Below are 17,804 nucleotides of genomic sequence, written 5' to 3'. Positions count from 1 at the left end.
CTAAAGGTATTTTTGCCCAAGTAGATAGAGCTCCTGCACTTTTTCCCCTCGATTGTTTGGTGGATGGAGTTTAACATGATGTGATTGCTGTGCTTGTCTCTCCTGCCGCTCACCTGCCAATATACTTCTGCATAAAAAATTTTAAAAAGTCAAATGAATACAGATATATTTTAAAGTAGAATGATCCTATTGGTTCAGTTTTACAAATGGAAAGACTCAAGATTCAGGTCCTGGGGATCATTGCCCTACTCAGAAAGAGGGCCTCCCTGTCAGCCACCACTGAAATACTCTCTCTTCCTAAAATTGCAATGTCGTGGCCCCTTTACAAGTTAGACACTTGGGGAAACTACACTTCCTTTAGCAAAAGTCCTTTCTTAATGTCCAGTTCCTCCTCTGTTCATTTTTTTTGATTATAGAAAGGAAAACAACATATTTTTACAGCCTTTGTTCAGGCACAGAGGTGGCTTGTAGAACTGGTATCAGTTTATAGAAATTGCATGAATGTTAACAAAACATCCTAACAATTTTTTTAATCTGAAAAATAAGCTCATCATCATGAATCCACTTTGAAATACAAAAGTAGAAATCATGCTGTTCTTAAAATTGTTCAAAACTGTGCTTCATGTTTAAGTCAATTTGTTTTCTTCTTAAAGAGTTGATTGTATATCTTATTCTGTTAGAAAATATGATATATCACAAAGTAGAAAAGTTAGAATATGTGCCGACAATCAACCAGGAAAAATGGATCTGATTTATAATTCACTTTGAGAATGTCTAGTCAATCAAGTGATTTGTAATCATAAAGACTGCCAGAATTGTATTTCATTGTCTTTTATTGCCATTTTTTCACTGTTTCTTAGCAGCACAAATTAGAACACATATATTTATTTAGAAGTTTTTTTTTTTTTACTACTAATTAGGGTAAAGGATATACAATTTGAACGGCCAAAATATATAATATCACCCAAAAAAAAATAAGTCTTACTGTTTGTTGCTTGAACAACAAAAATCTTATTTCCAAACCATTTCCCCACTTATTTTTGAATTATTTAGTGGATATGTCATTCATAAAAGTCCATTTCAATTCTGTATATTCATTTAGTTACTTCTGTATATTTTAAAATAAGTAAGTCACTCAGTGGAAGATAGTTGGCATCAGAGACCTGAAGCTTCCTGTTGCTCCATGTCAATATCTTTACTGTACATTCTCTCCGCAGTCTAAATTTAAAAGTAAACACATCCTAAAAAGAATAAAAATTTTACAATTATAAAACAAAATACAAAGCCAATGGAAAGTTTTTCATATTACTAACAAAGTAATATGGTAAATAGGTATTTTAATGTAAAACTATTGAATCATGTAAAAAATGTCAGTGTGGTTATTCTAGACATAATTACCATTTTAATCAAGACTGCATGACATAAGGGTGGTGACAGATTCAAAGCAAATGAAACTTTACACCTGGTAACAAATGGGACATCCTTTAATTTTTTTCATATCCAAACAGGCATCTCCTTTCCCACCTTGAACTGCTGATACCCAAGCACATGGAGACAGTATTCAGAAAACTAATAATGTTAAGGTCAATGAACACTAAAATCTAATTCCTAGTAAAAAAATTAGTTACTTAATTTTGTTGGTCATCTTCCAATCGCAAATAGTTGTTCAAAATTGTAAAATTCTGTGTAGTGACTTTAAGAATCTAGTACGATTGGAGTGAGGGTATGGAAAGCTATTTACACACTGAATAGTCCTGGAGAGAATAACCATTCTTTAATTCAACAGCTGTTTGTTAGCCACCCTGCATCATGGGTCATGGATCACACCAAAAATGGAAATGCAAAACAAAAAAATGAAACATTAAACATGCGACTTTTGTGCCTATCTTAAAAACTGTCTAGTCTGGCAACTAAGAGCAATGAACTACGATTTCTACACCAGATCCCTGAAATGGAAAAGCACAGTGACAGAAGTCAGTCACAAAGAAAACTGAATCTCACATGAAAAACTGCTGCTTACAAGATAAGCCAAAAACAAACACTATGATGGTCAAGACAAAAATACAAATTAAGACAAGAATGCAAAACAGATTGTCACTGCAGCGTGATCAGGAGCCACTGAGTTGGCCTGAAATTATTAGTATGCAAGGACTCCCATGATGTTGGATGATAGAAAGGGCTGTCCTAGGTGAGGCTGGAGTAATCTACAGTAGTATGATAGCAGAGAACCACACAACGACTAGAAGGAATAGAATCTGTATATTTTATAAGCAATAAAAGCCATTGAAAGATTTTAAATATGAAAATCACAGGTATATGAGGCCATAGCTCATGTAGAACATGAGCCTAACATTTGTGACTACAAATACAATTTAAAAAAAAACTTACAGAAACACAGGTTTTCATAATTTCTAAACAATTATGTACTTTTTCATTGACAGTGGTTATGCTGGCTAATTGCAGGTTGACTTGACGAAGGCCAGAGTCATCTGATAGGAGAGAACCCCACTTGAGAAGAGCCTTCATAAGAGCGGGTTGTAAGGAAGCCTGTAGAACATTTTCGTAGTGGTTGATGTAGGACAGCCTAGCCCATAGTGAGGGAAGGCATCCATGGGCTGGCGCTGGTTCTGGGTTCTATGAAAAAGCCAAGGGGAGCATACCAATAGCTGTACCTCTGAGGGGCCTCTGTAGCAGATCCTGCCTCCAGGTCCTCACCCTGTTTGAGTGCCTGTCCTGACTTTCTGCAGTGATGTATTGTGGGTGTGTAAGTGTAAGCCAAATAAACCCTTCCTCCTCTATGTGCTTTTGGTCATGGTGCTCCATCATAGCAAGAGTAACCCAAGTTAAGACAGTGGTCAAACCTTTCATATTTCATGATATATCTGCTAGACAATTAACTACCATTTAGATGACCTGTCTTGTAGTTAAATGTCTTTCCCAGAATCCGAATGTCAGTCTCTAGAAAACATGAGACTTAGCTACCAATTCTGCTACTGGGGCAGATACTCAAGATGCAATCTGTGTGCAGTAGATAGAAGAAATATCACAGGGCCTCAAGCCTAGGCAAAGAACTATAAGGAACTAAGGAATGCTGAGAAGAGGAGAAACAGCCTTCCCCAGGGAGAATACACCAATCAGGTGTCAAATACCAAGTGGTCAGCCGTTAAAATATACTCCAGTAATATTACAAGGACTGAGCAGGCTGTGTGTATATATTTAAGGATATGGATAGCCAGGCAGTGGTGGCACACACCTTTAATCTCAGAACTTGGCAGGCAGAGTCAGGCAGATCTGTGAGTTTGAGGACAGCCCAGTGTACAAAGTGAGTTACAGGATTCCCAGGGACACATAGAGAATCCCTATCTCAAAACAAAACAAAAAAGAATATGGATGTATATAAATATACATACGTGGGGGGGGTGAGCGAAGCAACAACTAACAAAAAAGAGGCACGAATTTGAAGAAGAAGAAGAGGAAGAAGAAGAAGAAGAAGAAGAAGAAGAAGAAGAAGAAGGGTTATGTGGAAGGGTTTGGAAGGGGAAAATGATGAAATTATATTATAAGCTCAAAAAAATAAAGACAAGTTTAAAACATAAAAGAGTTCAGGGCAGGTGTAGAGTACAAGCCTCTAAGCTCTGTGGATAAAGGTTAAGGCAGGGGATCTTGAATTTGAGGCCAGCCTGGGCTAGCAAGGACTTATTTTATTTTATATAAAATACATAATTATATATATATTTTTTCATGAGATTATTCACATGACTGTATAAATATAAAACACTAACTTATAATGCCTAATATGCTGAAAGAATATCAAAGTTATATCTGTATAAAGTCCACAAAAACAAAAGTTTTGGCTAGACACACTTTGATGCTACAACAATGATTTTGGTCATCTGGACTGGGCGACAGGATTGTAGCTGTCCCATTTTGTTTACATGAAAGCTTCATCTAACCTGGCACACACATCTAAAGGTGGCACACACCTTTAATCCCAACAAAGGAAGGCGGATCTCTGTGAGTTCAGGCCAGACTGGTCAAAAGAGCGAGTTCCAGGACAACCAGGACTACACAGAGAAACTCTGTCTCAAAAACAAAGCTTCTTGAAGTTACAGGAATATCACCATATGTGGCTTTCTTTTGGGGTCCTCAGGTTATGCTGCAAATTGCTTACCCACTGAGCATCTGCCCAGCACCCACAGTTTTCTTTTTCACTGTTATTTTGATTGCCTACACTCAGTTAATGAAGCATCATACGTCAAGATCCTAGTAGTGTCCCACTGAATAAAGTAATATTCAAGTATTTTCTGTGTATGAGAGTGACCACGACTCACCGTCAGGAAGGAGGAGTTTCCAGCTGCTTTGAACAGTGGACGTGGACCTGCTGATTGTTTACAGTTTTTGCCCAAGTTTCTTCCTCAAAAACAGCTTAATATCTACAAATTGAATGCTGCCAATTTCACAGGGGAAAAAAAGGCAATATGATTAACACCAAATAAAACTCATCTTTGAGTTCAAACTGCTATATTCTGATAAACTTAAAAAAAATCAGTGAAGTGTTTTTTAAGATTTATTTATTTATTTATTGCAGATAAATGCCCTAGCTACGCGTACTCACTGAAATGCTTTAAAAACTGTCTAATTCATGAAAATTTACATTCATGTGTACTCTGGTATGTTTGTTATATTCTACGAAATCATTGGCACAGATAAGAAGTAATCAACCCTAACCTCTGCCCCCAACTGAAAATGTTCTCAGCTGTCTTCAGGAAAGATTGCTGCTGATATGTGGAATCTGACGCCTCTAATGGCGATGCCCAAAGCATGGATGCATGCCAGCTTTGCCTCCCTCATCACCAGCAGCAATAACTGGGGAAATTACAGAATATTTTTGTTAATGTTAGCAATATTCTCAATAGCATTAAATGCAATATGACTACAGCCAAAATTACTTTGACATTTCCCAAAATTCTGAAAAATATTCCCACTTTTCATGAAGAAAAATACTTTAATTTTTAGCTACTGTACTCATTCTCCTTAATATAGAAGTTGTGTAATAAAGTGCTTCTACCAATTCTTGAAATGGAATTTTACTGGTTTTTAGTTGACTCTGTTTCATGAGGGTTGGAGGGAAGCTTAGACATTACTGAAAAACATTACACATAAAATTAATGTTATGCCCCTATATTGCATAAAAGATTCATATATTCAAGTGAAAACTGTTAAAAATCCTCAAGAAGCAGTTAACAAATACAACTCAGAACCACAGTGCTCTGAGCACAGCACTGTCTGAGAGTCCTGTGAACACGAGGGCTTACTTTACAATTTCAGAACAGTGGCAGCAGTATTACTGAAACACTAATTTAAGAAAAAAAATTTTGAAAAACCAGATGAACAAATCCCAATTTGCTGTCATTTGTAACTAGTGATGTACGGAAACTAAATTTATATGTTTTGAAAAATTCAAAATAGTTAACATTTGTAGTAAGCAAATATATGCTATGTCCTTTACTAACAAAATCATGTAGGTGAACATTAGAAAGACAAACAATTGATGAAAAGAGTGAATCTTAGAGCCCAAGACTTTAAAAAATATAGTTAAGAAATCAATAAAAAAAAGTTTAACCTTAAAAAGTCACATTTTTATAGATTTTTTTTTATTTTTTAGTAACTACACTTTATTCACTTTGTATCCCCCCATAAGCTCCTCCCTCCTCCCCTCCCAATCCCATCTTCCCTCCTCTTTCTTCACGAATTCCCCTCCCCAAGTCCACTGATAGGGGAGGTCGTCCTCTCCTTCCTTCTGATCTTAGTCTATCAGATCTCATCAGGAGTGGCTGCATTGTCATCTTCTGTGGCCTGGTAAGGCTGCTCCCCCCTCAGGGGGAGGTGATCAAAGAGCAGGCCAATCAGAATATGTCAGAGGCAGTCCCTCCTCCCATTACTATGTACCCAACTTGGACACTAAACTGTCATGTGCTACACCTGTGCAAGGGTTCTAGGTTCTCTCCATGAATAGTCCTTGGTTGAAGTATGAGTCTCTGGGAAGTTTCCTGTGTTCAAATTCTCTGGTTCTGTTGCTCTCCTTGTGGAGACCCTGTCCTCTCCAGCTCTTACTATTGCCCACATCTTACATAAGATTCCATGCACTCTGCCCAGCAGTTGGCCATAAGTCTCAGCGTTTGCTTTGATAGTCTGCAGGGAAGAGCCTTTCAGAAGCCCTCTGTGACAGGTTCCTAGGTTGTTTCCTGTTTTCTTCTTCTTCTGATGTCCATCCTCTTTGCCTTTCGGAATGGGGATTGAGCCTTTTACTCAGGGTCCTCTCTCTTGATTAGTTTCTTTAGATGTACAGATTTTAGTAGGTTTATCCTATGTTATATGTCTACATGAGTGAGTATATACCATGTGTGTCTTTCTGCTTCTGAGACAGCTCACTCAGGATGATCCTTTCCAGGTCCCACCATTTACCTGCAAATTTCATGAAGAGATCAATAATTTTTTTTAATCATCAAACAAAAAGTCTCAGCTATGTATAGCTACTTACAAAAGAAAAGATTAAATTATAGCCAAGCTTTGTGCTAGAGCCGGTAGGGTTCAGTGGAAAAGTAGAGCATCGTACTGGAACATAGCAACAACCATAGAGAAAGCCTGAGGTTCCTTTTGCAGGCACAGATGAAGAGCATCCAACAGAACTATTGAAACCATCTGCTGCAACCTGTGGTGCAAATCCATGGCCACCTGTAAACAACAACAACAACAAAATCTGTTTGCTTCAAAGGGCTGTAAGAATATGTTCAGTCACAATTAAATGTTTAAAAGTATTTCAGCTGTATTCTCTTTATCAACAAAGTCTCCATAATGTTGCTCTCCTCCATCCTTTAAATCACTAGGAAACTGGGAGTCCTCTCTGAGGCTACAAAGTCTGAAAATGGTTCCTCAATTTGATTTCCAATTTCTACTGTCAGAGGACTAAACGAAAGTTTGTATTATCAAAATATATTGTATACAGGTATTCTTGAAATAATAAATATGAAATTCTTGAATAATAAACATATTATTTTTTGAAGTCTAGTAAAAAGAAAGTCCAATGAAAGTTAGCCTTTATATTATCCTGTAATCAGTTCTAAAGTAAGTTTTATGCACAATACTACAAATGCTAAAAGAAAGAAAGTTTGGCTTACAATAAAGCCTTCAGAAGAACAATATCATTTGAGATAATAAGAAAGTACTCGCTGGGAAGAGAAACAAGTAAGACAAAGGCCTTCTTAGTGGAGGAAGAGGTATGGCAGTATTCTGAAAACATTGAGTAGTTTGGGGGAAAGTAGATGATGGAATGAGAAAGACATGGGACAGATTGCAGAAGTACACAACAGATCAAAAAATAATGGATCAAAAAAGCTCTTTCCTCATCAAGAAGTTAAGCCAGGAGAACAATATGATCATTAAAAATGTCTTGACAACAGCTGGAAAATAGGAGGGTCAAGACTGATGACAAAGACCTCAGTCACACAAGACAAGTCTGACTCAACCTAATGATGCCTGGAAATAGAGTGACCCAATTCATCACCAATGACCATCAAGTTAGTTACCCAATGTATCATAAATTCAAATATATATTTAGAATATTATGGAATCTAACTTAGTTTAGAAAGCTGTGTAATATGATCTTCAATGAAAGATATGTCAAGAACATAACAAGTATTATATGATTCAAAAATAGTAATAATATTAATAATTCTCTCTCTGAGTATTAGAGCTATGTGTTGTGCTCTTTTGTTAGAGATATAGTACAAATATTAAATGCAGGAGTTATGCTGTAGGCAGATCAATTAGAACTAAGTGCCACAACTGCATTTTGATTCCTGTGGCTTTCTGTAATGTTCTCCATATGTTGCAAAGAAAACATTTCCTTGAAGAGGGGTAAGAACCATACTCATCTATGGGTAGAAGGACACATTTTTAGAATGTTGAGAGGATTAGGCTGGTTTAGGGACGTGGCAGTTGTCGAGTCTCTCCTCTAAGAGCCATGATTTCACCAGCTCTGGGCAGGTGTCTAGGTTTCCCTACTGTTGAGTAGGCCCTAAGTCCAATTAGAGAGCTGTTGGTTACCAACAAGGTATTTGTGCCACTATCATGCCCTTCGGGTAAATATGCCACTCTAGTTTGTGTTTATATGCCTAAGAGACATAGCTGGGTATGGCAGGACTTGCTTTTCTCTTCCTTTGGAAACACGTGTGACACTTCCCGATACCATGCAAGCTAGTCCTCAGGAAAGAGACTTCCAGTTTGCAGGCAGCTTAGATCCTCTGATCCTGTGTCTAAAGCCAATAACGACTTCAGCAGCAGGGACTTACTTTCTGCCTTTTGGATAACCAAAAGAAACAGTCATAGCCCAATATGTTTTGAGAGTCTCTTGGACAACAATGGTCAACAGTTCGAAAAAAGGATTCTCATACCTGGTGTTGGGGTTTTTGTTAGTCCAGGGCTCTTGGAGGAATTGTGAGGTCAGATGAAAACTCTTCCTTTCAACTATATATGTATATTTTTTTGTAAGAACAGACAAGTCCTGTCTCAAAAACACGTATTCATATGTGACTCGCTTATTGGCATGCACTCATATTATTCCAATGTTTTGATAAACTTCAAACATATATGAAACCACTAACAAAGAGCTTTCAAATATACTATCTCAGAAACGTTACCTATCATTAATGGGTTAAATTTTATCCTCTCAAAAGATCATAATGCCCTAACCTCTAGCTCTTATGAATATGACCTTATTGAAAACAAGTGTTTTTGCAAATAACAAAAATTCAGATGAAGTTATTAGATTGGATTCTGATCCAATATCACTTACATGCTTCTAAATAAGGAAATTTACATACAGAAGCAAATATGCATGTGAAGGTGAAGGCTGAGACCAGAGTGACACATCTTCAAGCCAAAACCACCAAAGTTTGCCAAACAGTCTCCAGGAAGGAACAAGGCCAAGAATAGATTCTCTCTCACCACCTTAGAATGAGCCAATCCACTGACATCCTCACTGCGTCCTTCCGAATGCAAATAATCTCTGTTGCTTAGGTCTCCAGGTCTGTGTGACTTCAGCAGCATGAGAAAGATAATATACTTTTTAGGTGTGACTATGCTTTTACTCCTGAAGGTCAAGATATAGAAACAGAACTGAAAAATTTAGGATTAAAAAAAAAAAAAGATGGTGGAACAGAATGGTGCCTGTGGCAGAGAAATGTGGAACTAGAGATGCAGGCAAGAGGTACGGGAGCAGGTCAGCAGACAAAGGAACATGTTGTTGCCGAGTAGGGCCTGTTCTTGGGCGCCTGGGAGGCTTGAGCCACCAACCACCTGACCCATATCTTGCCCCATCGCTGCCAAGTAGGCCCAAGCCACTGCTCCGTTCGAAGGCCCAGCTGCCACTGCTCGCGCTTCTCGGGAGAGAGCAGAGCACGAGGCTGAGGGACTGCCTGTGAGCCTCAAACACGATAGTCATTCCGGGCTACAGACAGGGCAGCTGGCACTGGAGCTTGCACAGGTCTTGCCCCTGGAAATGCAGCCCAACACGCAATCCCCCTGACCCTGATCAACAGCAACTCACGGCTGAGAATGAGAGATATTGAAGGCTTCTGTGCCAACCTCTCCTCCCAGACCCCCAAAAAGAAGTAGTCCAGACAGGAAGCTATTGAAGAGAGTCCTTAAATTTTGTGACAAAGATGCTGAAGTATAGTTTTTCACAGCTGATGGCTTCTGTGGTGGGGTGGAGGAAGGACTCAGATTTCTTTAACGGGTTGGCCACTGGAAATTTGACCACGCGCCAATGAATATGTGGGTAAAACAAAATGACTTGGTTTTTTTTTTTTTCTTTTCCCTATTTCATGTGGAAGTGGGGCACAGGGTAGCAGGTGGATCTCGGAGGAATAAGAAGAGAGTTTGATTACAGCACATTTTTTTGAAATTCCTAAATAATTAAAATATTATGTTGGATGGAAAAAAAGGAGGTAAATAAATTATAAAAGCTAAATGAAAAACTCAAACTTTTCCGTTCAGTCTGGTAATAAACACTATTTAATTAACTAAGCCAGCCTACTGGCAAAAACTCCTGTACATTTTTTACAGGACTGTACCTTTATGCTGTATAGTACCATTGATAGAGATAATGTGGATTTATCAAATGAAAGAGTAAAATCACACTGTAGACATCGGGATAGAAGCAGAATGTGACATTATACAAACTCTCCTTTGCTTCATACAAGTTGTTTATGTGGGTTTGGGCTTCTGTAGGAGTGTGACTTTGTGTATTATTAAAATATAACATAATAACTACTTGATTAAAAACAATGACATCATCACCAACCAGAAATTGGCTCCAGATTGATAGATATTTTATCTGAAATCCTCATTCTATCACTCGCACTCGCTATCACTTCAACTTGGGCAAATTGATGCCTAAGCCTCAAATTCTTTTCTAAGGTTTATTTTTAACTGGGTGTATGTGGGGTGAGGATGCATTTGAGTGCAGGTGCCTACGGATGACAGAAAAGGGCACTGTCTTCCCTAGAGTTGAAATTACAGGTGGTTATCAAGCAGTTTTTGTGGACACTGAAAACCAAATTCACATCCTCTGCAAGAGTAATTCAGACTCTTACTCCCTGAACCATCTCTTCAGCCCCCAAGCTCAAAGTCTTTACCAGCAAAATAAGAAGTTTTCATTTTACATAAAAGTGAATTAAACTAAAGAGCATATGAAATGTGCCTGACAAACAATAACTGGCCAATGATGACACAATGGTTCTTTATTTGTAGAAAAGGAAAACCACAAATTAAGGTGGAGGGAGTTGGTAGTAAGTTTTGAGGTTTTGAAGATCAAACTCATGGATATAAGCCTACCAGGAAGATAACCCTGTCATGAGGTTCTGTCACTGAGTTGTGTTTTTTGTTGTTGTTGTTTTAAAAAAACAAACAAAAAGAAAAAAAAAAACTAGTTCTCACTATGTAGCCTACATTGGCCCTGGACTCATCAATCCTCTTGCCTCAGCTTCCAGAGTACTGAGGTTACAGATAGGTGTCATCATCTTGATATAAAAAATATCGCCTTTTACTAGGTCCTCAGTAGACTTGCACAATTTTTAAATTATTTCCCAAAACACATGAAACTTAATGTTAGAACTGAAACAGAAACAGGATCCTAGTGACCTTGGGCTTTAAGACAGACATTGCTTAGTAGTGCTTTCAGAGCTCCAGGATATCGTGGGCATTCTACCAGATCACCAGGGTTAGCCAGGTCAGTATGTCATCTTCACAAATCAAAATGGCATCATAATCATGTAAAATGGCTAAACCTACTGTAAGCTTATACCAGGTACACTGATGTGTCTCTTTATAAATGGGTCTTAGAAAATATGTATCTCAAAAACAAATAACGATTTGAACTATAGCTCAAAGTGGCAGCGTGGCAAAGTGAACTATGTACAAACGCTGCTTTGTGTCCAGCGGGTCCTCAACACATCAACAAGAATAACAGCTAATTTTTTAAAAAACGGGTAACAGAGCTAAACAGAGAATTCCCTGTAGAGAAATATCGAATGGCAGAGAAACACTTGAAGAAATGCTCAACATCATTAGCCATCAGGGAAATGCAAATCAAAACAACCCTGAGATTTCACCTTACACCCATCAAAATGGCCAAGATCAAAAACTCGAGTGACAACACATGCTGGAGAGGTTGTGGAGAAAGGGGAACCCTCCTCCATTGCTAGTGGGAATGTAAACTTGTACAACCACTCTGGAAATCAATTTGGTGCTTTCTCAGACAACTAGGAATAGGGCTTCCTCAAGATCCAGCCATACCACTCCTAGGCATATATCCAAAAGAGGCTCAAGTACACAATAAGGACATTTGCTCAACCATGTTTGTAGCAGCTTTATTTGTAATAGCCAGAAGCTGGAAACAGCCCAGATGTCCCTCAAATGAAGACTGGATACAGAAATTGTGGTACATCTACACAATGGAATATTACTCGGCAATGAAAAATAAGGAAATCATGAAATTTGCAGGTAAATGGTAGGACCTGGAAAGGATCATCCTGAGTGAGCTGTCCTAGAAGCAGAAAGACACACGTGATATATACTCACTCATATAGACATAGAACATAGGATAAACCTACTAAAATCTGTACATCTAAAGAAACTAATCAAGAGAGAGGACCCTGAGTAAAAGGCTCAAACCCTATCCCAAAAGGCAAAGAGGATGGACATCAGAAGAAGAAGAAAACAGGAAACAACCTAGGAACCTGACACAGAGGACTTCTGAAAGGCTCTTCCCTGCAGACTATCAAAGCAGATGCTGAGACTTATGGCCAACTGTTGGGCAGAGTGCATGGCATCTTATGAAAGAAGTGGGCAATAGTAAGATCTGGAAAGGACAGGAACTCCACAAGGAGAGCAACAGAACCAGACAATTTGAACATAGGGGTCTTCCCAGAGACTCATACTCCAACCAAGTACCAGGCATGGAGATAACCTAGAACGCCTGCACAGATGTAGCCCATGGCAGTTTAGTGTCCAAGTGGGTTACATAGTAATGGGAAGAGGGACTGCCTCTGACATAATCTGATTGGCCTGCTCTTTGATCACCTCCCCCTGAGGGGAGAGCAGCCTTACCAGGCCACAGAAGATGACAATGCAGCCACTCCTGATGAGATCTGATAGACTAAGATCAGAAGGAAGGAGAGGACGACCTCCCCTACCAGTGGACTTGGGGAGGGACATTCGAGAAGAAGGGGGTGGGAGGGTAGGATTGGGAGGGGAGGAGGGAGGGGCTTATGGGGGGACACAAAGTGAACAAAGTGTAATTAATTTAAAAAATTTAATTTAAAAAGAGTTTATAAAAAAGAATAATAGCTAATCTTAAAAGATAATTCAAAATTTTTATTTCAGAAGTACTCAAAAAAGAAAAAGCAATAGATCATCAAAATCCAAGCAAATCTTATGATATCATAGAAGCGAACTGATAGAAACACTAATTATTCTGCTACGGCTAATCACAAAACATTGAAATTGAAAGCTATCTACATCTACATTTTGTCTGTTTTTCCTTCTTTATTGAAAATATACTCTTCTCTCATACAATACATTTCAACCACAGTTTCTCCTTCATTCAGTTCTCCCAGCTCCTCACCTCTCCTCTCTCCAAGATCCACTTTCCATCTGTTTCTCTTCAGAAAAGAGCAGGCCTCCAAGAGACAACAAATAAACAAAACAGGATACAATAAGATAAAGCAAAAGCCCTCATATGGAGCTGGACAAGACAACACAATAGGAAGAAAAGAGTCCCAAGAGCAGGCAAAGACTAAGAGATTCACCTGCTCCTGTTAGGAGTCTCACAAAAACAACCTAACAGCCATAACATGTGCATAGCATGTGATGCAGACCCACAAAGGCCACACGCTTGCCTTCTCAGTCTTTGTGAGCTCATATGAGCCCAGTAAGTCATGTTCCCCTGGTGACTGCAATCCCCTCTCTCTCTCCTACAATCTTTCTTCCCCCTCTTACACTGGTTTCACCAAGCTCTGAGAAGAGAAACCCAATAGAGACCTACAATGTAGACTCTTTCTACACATAATGTCTGGTTGTGGATCTTTGTAGCTGCTCCCATTTGCTGCTGGAGGATGCCTCTCAACAAAAGAAATCAATAAATGATATTCTTCTAATGATATCCTAATGATATTCCACTATACTCATATATCTACATTTAAAAAGAAATAACAAAGCCAAGGAAGGCTGAAATTGTTATAGGGAAAATGTTGGCATTTTTATCAACAGTTTAAAGTTCCAAAGTAGATATCTACACTTGGATAAATTTAATGGAAAGTATAACAAAGCCCTATTCTTTCAAAACAGCTATATATTTATTTTTAAATATTATTTAATAAACTTTAGTGAGCTAAAAAAAATTCTCTAAAAGTTCTATATTAGTACCAAAGTTCATGTGTGTTTAAGACTAGACAGAGTAATTTTCTAAATATTTGTAAAAGCCAATCTTACTTTGTAGTTTATGTGCCCTAACTTTAAATTAAATAAGCTGTCAGTTACACTTTAAAAAACATGAACCTATTTCTTGCCAACCTAAACAACATAAGGGCCTCTTTTTCAGAAAATTACCATTACACAATGTTTTTATTTATAAAAAATAATTAAATTGATGTGTTTAATTTAAACAAAATATGTTTAAAATATTGAGGAAATTTTAAAACTGAGATAAAGACACAAATGTCATATACCTCTCAGGTTATATGGCATGAATGCTATGATTCTCATTGTCCCAAAACTATAATCTGATTTTTTTCCAGAAAGTACATATCAAGGTTGACATGATAGCATAGTCTTGTAATCCTTTACAAAAATTTGTATTTAATATTTATACATGCTTATAATGTTCAGATCAAAGCTATTACCATTCCTTCACTTACCTCCAATTCTCCCCCTACCCTCCTCATGCTACTTTTCATTTTCAATTTTATATACTCATTTTTTTATTACCCACTTACTCCATTTAGTACTGCCTGTGTGGACATGGGTATGGAACCATCTGCTGAAGCAGCCTTTCAGGGTTTCCATCTTTGAAGTAAACTTGATTCTTCCTCAATTGGTCATCAGTTGCCAATACCTCCTCAGGTAAGGGTGGACTCCACGAGTCCCTCCCTCATCCATACTGGGATTCTGATCAGCTTAATCTTGCACAAATCTTGTACATGAAGTCATAGCCACTGTGAGCTCATGTATGCAACTGTACTGTCTTATCCAAAAATACTGTTTCACTACAGATAGCTACCAGCTCTGACTCTTCCTGTCCTATCTTCTGAGCTATCAAGTGGAATAAATATTTCATCTAGACCTAAGCACTCCACAGGCTCTTATTCTCTGCATGTCGACTGACTATGGGTCTATCCACCACCGCCTACTGCAAAGAGAACTTTAACAGATGAGGGTTGAGAGGTGCACTAACTTCTGAGTATCACAACTCACTGTAAGTACTATGTTCATTTAACAGAGTAATGGTATTTGATTCTTTTCTATGATGAGGACCTCTCTATCTATAAAGTTTTGACCTAGTTAATGGTATCAGGACAGCTGTTCAGATGTTCAAGTCATCCTCAACTACCTAGGGAGATTGAGCTACATGAAACCTTGTCTCAAGAAAAACCAAAAAAAACAAATAACTTAAAACAATAAGAAAATGTGATGTACATTCTTTTTCTGCTCATATAATAATATAAGTAAAACCACATGAACATTTTAATAAGAAATAACATCTGTTAAATTTTGAGTAAAAAGCGGGATCATTACTATCTTTGTGGGAATAAGGACCATGTACTTATCACTTCAGTAAACTTTAATCATAACAAAATATAAATGTATCTGTATTTATTCTTCAAAAACAATTCAAGACCTGAAGATGGAAATGGAAACAATAAAGAAAGCACAAACTGAGGCAATCCTGGAAGAAGAGAACATAGAGAAGAAAATACAGAGGTAAGCATCTCCAACAGAATATAAGAAATAGAGGAACGAATCTCAGGTGTTGAAGACACAATGGAAGAAATTGATGCATCTGTCAAAGAGGATGTTAAATCTTAAAAATTTCTGACACAAAACATTCAAGAAATCAATGGCACCATGAAAAAAAATGACACCTAAGAATAATAGGAATAGAGGAAAAAGAAGATTCCCATCTCAAAGGCCCAGAAAATATTTTCAACAAGATCATAGAAGAAAATTTCCCCAACTTAAAGAAAAAGATTCCTATAAGCATACAGGAGGCCTACAGAACATCTAATATATTAGATCAGAAAAGAAAATACTTCCATCATGTAATAATCAAAACACTATATATACAGAACAAAGAAAAAAATATTAAAAGCTACAAAGGAAAAAGGCCAAATAACTTATAATGGTAAACCCATCAGAATCACACCTGACTTCTCAACAGAGACTATGAAAGCCAAAAGGGCTTGGACAGATATCAAGCAGACCCTAAAAGAACACAGATATCAGCCCAGACTACTCTATCCAGAAAAACTCTCAGTCATCATAGATGGAGAAAACAAGATATTCCATGACAAAAACAAATTTAAACAGTACCTATCCACAAATCCAGCCTTACAGAAAATACAAGAAGGAAAATATAACCCAAGAAGGCTAACTACACTTAGGAAAACACAGAAAATAAATAACTTCATTATAGCAAAACTAAAAGTAGACCAGCACACCAACACACTACCACAAATAATACCAAAATGAAAGAAACTAATAGTCAGTGGTAATTAATTTCTCTCAACATCAATGGATTTCACTCTCCAATAAAAAGATACAGACTAACAGAATGGATGAGCAAACAGGACCCAACATTCTGCTGCATACAAGAAACACACCTCAGTCATAAAGATAGACATTACCTGAGAGTAAAGGTCTGGAAAAATAAGTTTTCCAAGCAAACAAACCCAAGAAGCAAGCAGAAGTAGCCATTCTAGTATCTAGTAAAATAGACTTTCCACTAAAATTAATAAAAAGAGATGAGGAAGGACACTTCATACTTGTCAAAGAAAAATTCTACCAAGAAAGTAGCTCAATTCTGGACATCTATGCCCCAAATACAAGGGCACCCACATTTGTAAAAGAAACATTAATAAGACTGAAACAACACATAGATCACCATACATTAATAGTGGGAGACTTCAACACCTCACTCTCACCAAAAGATAAGTCAATGAAATAGAAGCTAAACTGAGATATAATGACACTAACACATGTTATGAATCAAATAGACCTAACAGACAGCTACAGAACTTTTCAACCAAACACAAAAGCACCTCATGGAACCTTCTCCAAAACAGACCATCTAATAGGTCACAAAGTAAGCCTCAACAGATACAAAAAAAAAAATGAAATAATCACTTGTATCCTATCAGATCTTGACTAAAGCTGGACCTCAACAACAACAGAAATAGCAAAAAGCCTACACACACATGGAAACTGAACAACTCTATGATAGCTGTGTCAAGGAAGAAAAAAAATGAAGAAATTAAAAATTTTCTAGAATTCAATGAAAATGAAGGCACAACATACCCAAGCTTATAGGATACAATGAAAGCAGTGTTAAGAGGAAAATTCATGGTACTAAGTACCTTCATAAAGAAATTTGAAATATCTCATACAATTGACTTAACAGCTCACCTGAAAGCTCTAGAAAAAAAAAAAAAAACAAAAAACGACACACACAAGAAGAGTAGATAGCTGAAAATAATAAAACTGGAATCAATAAATTAGAAACAAAGAAAGCAATTCAAAGAACCAAGAGCTGGTTCTTTGAGAAAATCTGCAAGATAGACAAACATTTAGCCAATCTCAATGAATGACAGAGAGACACTATCCAAATCAACAAAATCAGAAATGAAAGGGGAGACGTGATAATAGAGACTGAGGAAATCCAAAGAAAAATTAGATTTTACTCCAAAGCCTATACACCACAAAATTTGAAAATCTAAATGAAATGGACAATTTTCTTGATAGATTCAACTTGCCAAAGTTGACTCAAGATCAAGTAAACAGATTAAATAGTCTTATATTCCCTAAGGAACTAGAAGCTATCTATCGTCAAAAGTCTCCCAACCAAAAAGATCCCAGGGCCAGGTGGGTTCAGTGCAGAATTTTACCAGATCTTCAAAGAAGAGCTAATACCAATACTCTTCAAACTCTTCCACAAAATAGAAGCAGAAGGAACATTACCAAACTCATTC

Source organism: Meriones unguiculatus, chromosome 5 (genome assembly GCF_030254825.1).
Source record: "Meriones unguiculatus strain TT.TT164.6M chromosome 5, Bangor_MerUng_6.1, whole genome shotgun sequence".
Taxonomy (NCBI): domain Eukaryota; kingdom Metazoa; phylum Chordata; class Mammalia; order Rodentia; family Muridae; genus Meriones; species Meriones unguiculatus.
The sequence above is the reverse complement of the archived record's forward strand: the minus strand, read 5'-3'. Positions refer to the sequence as shown.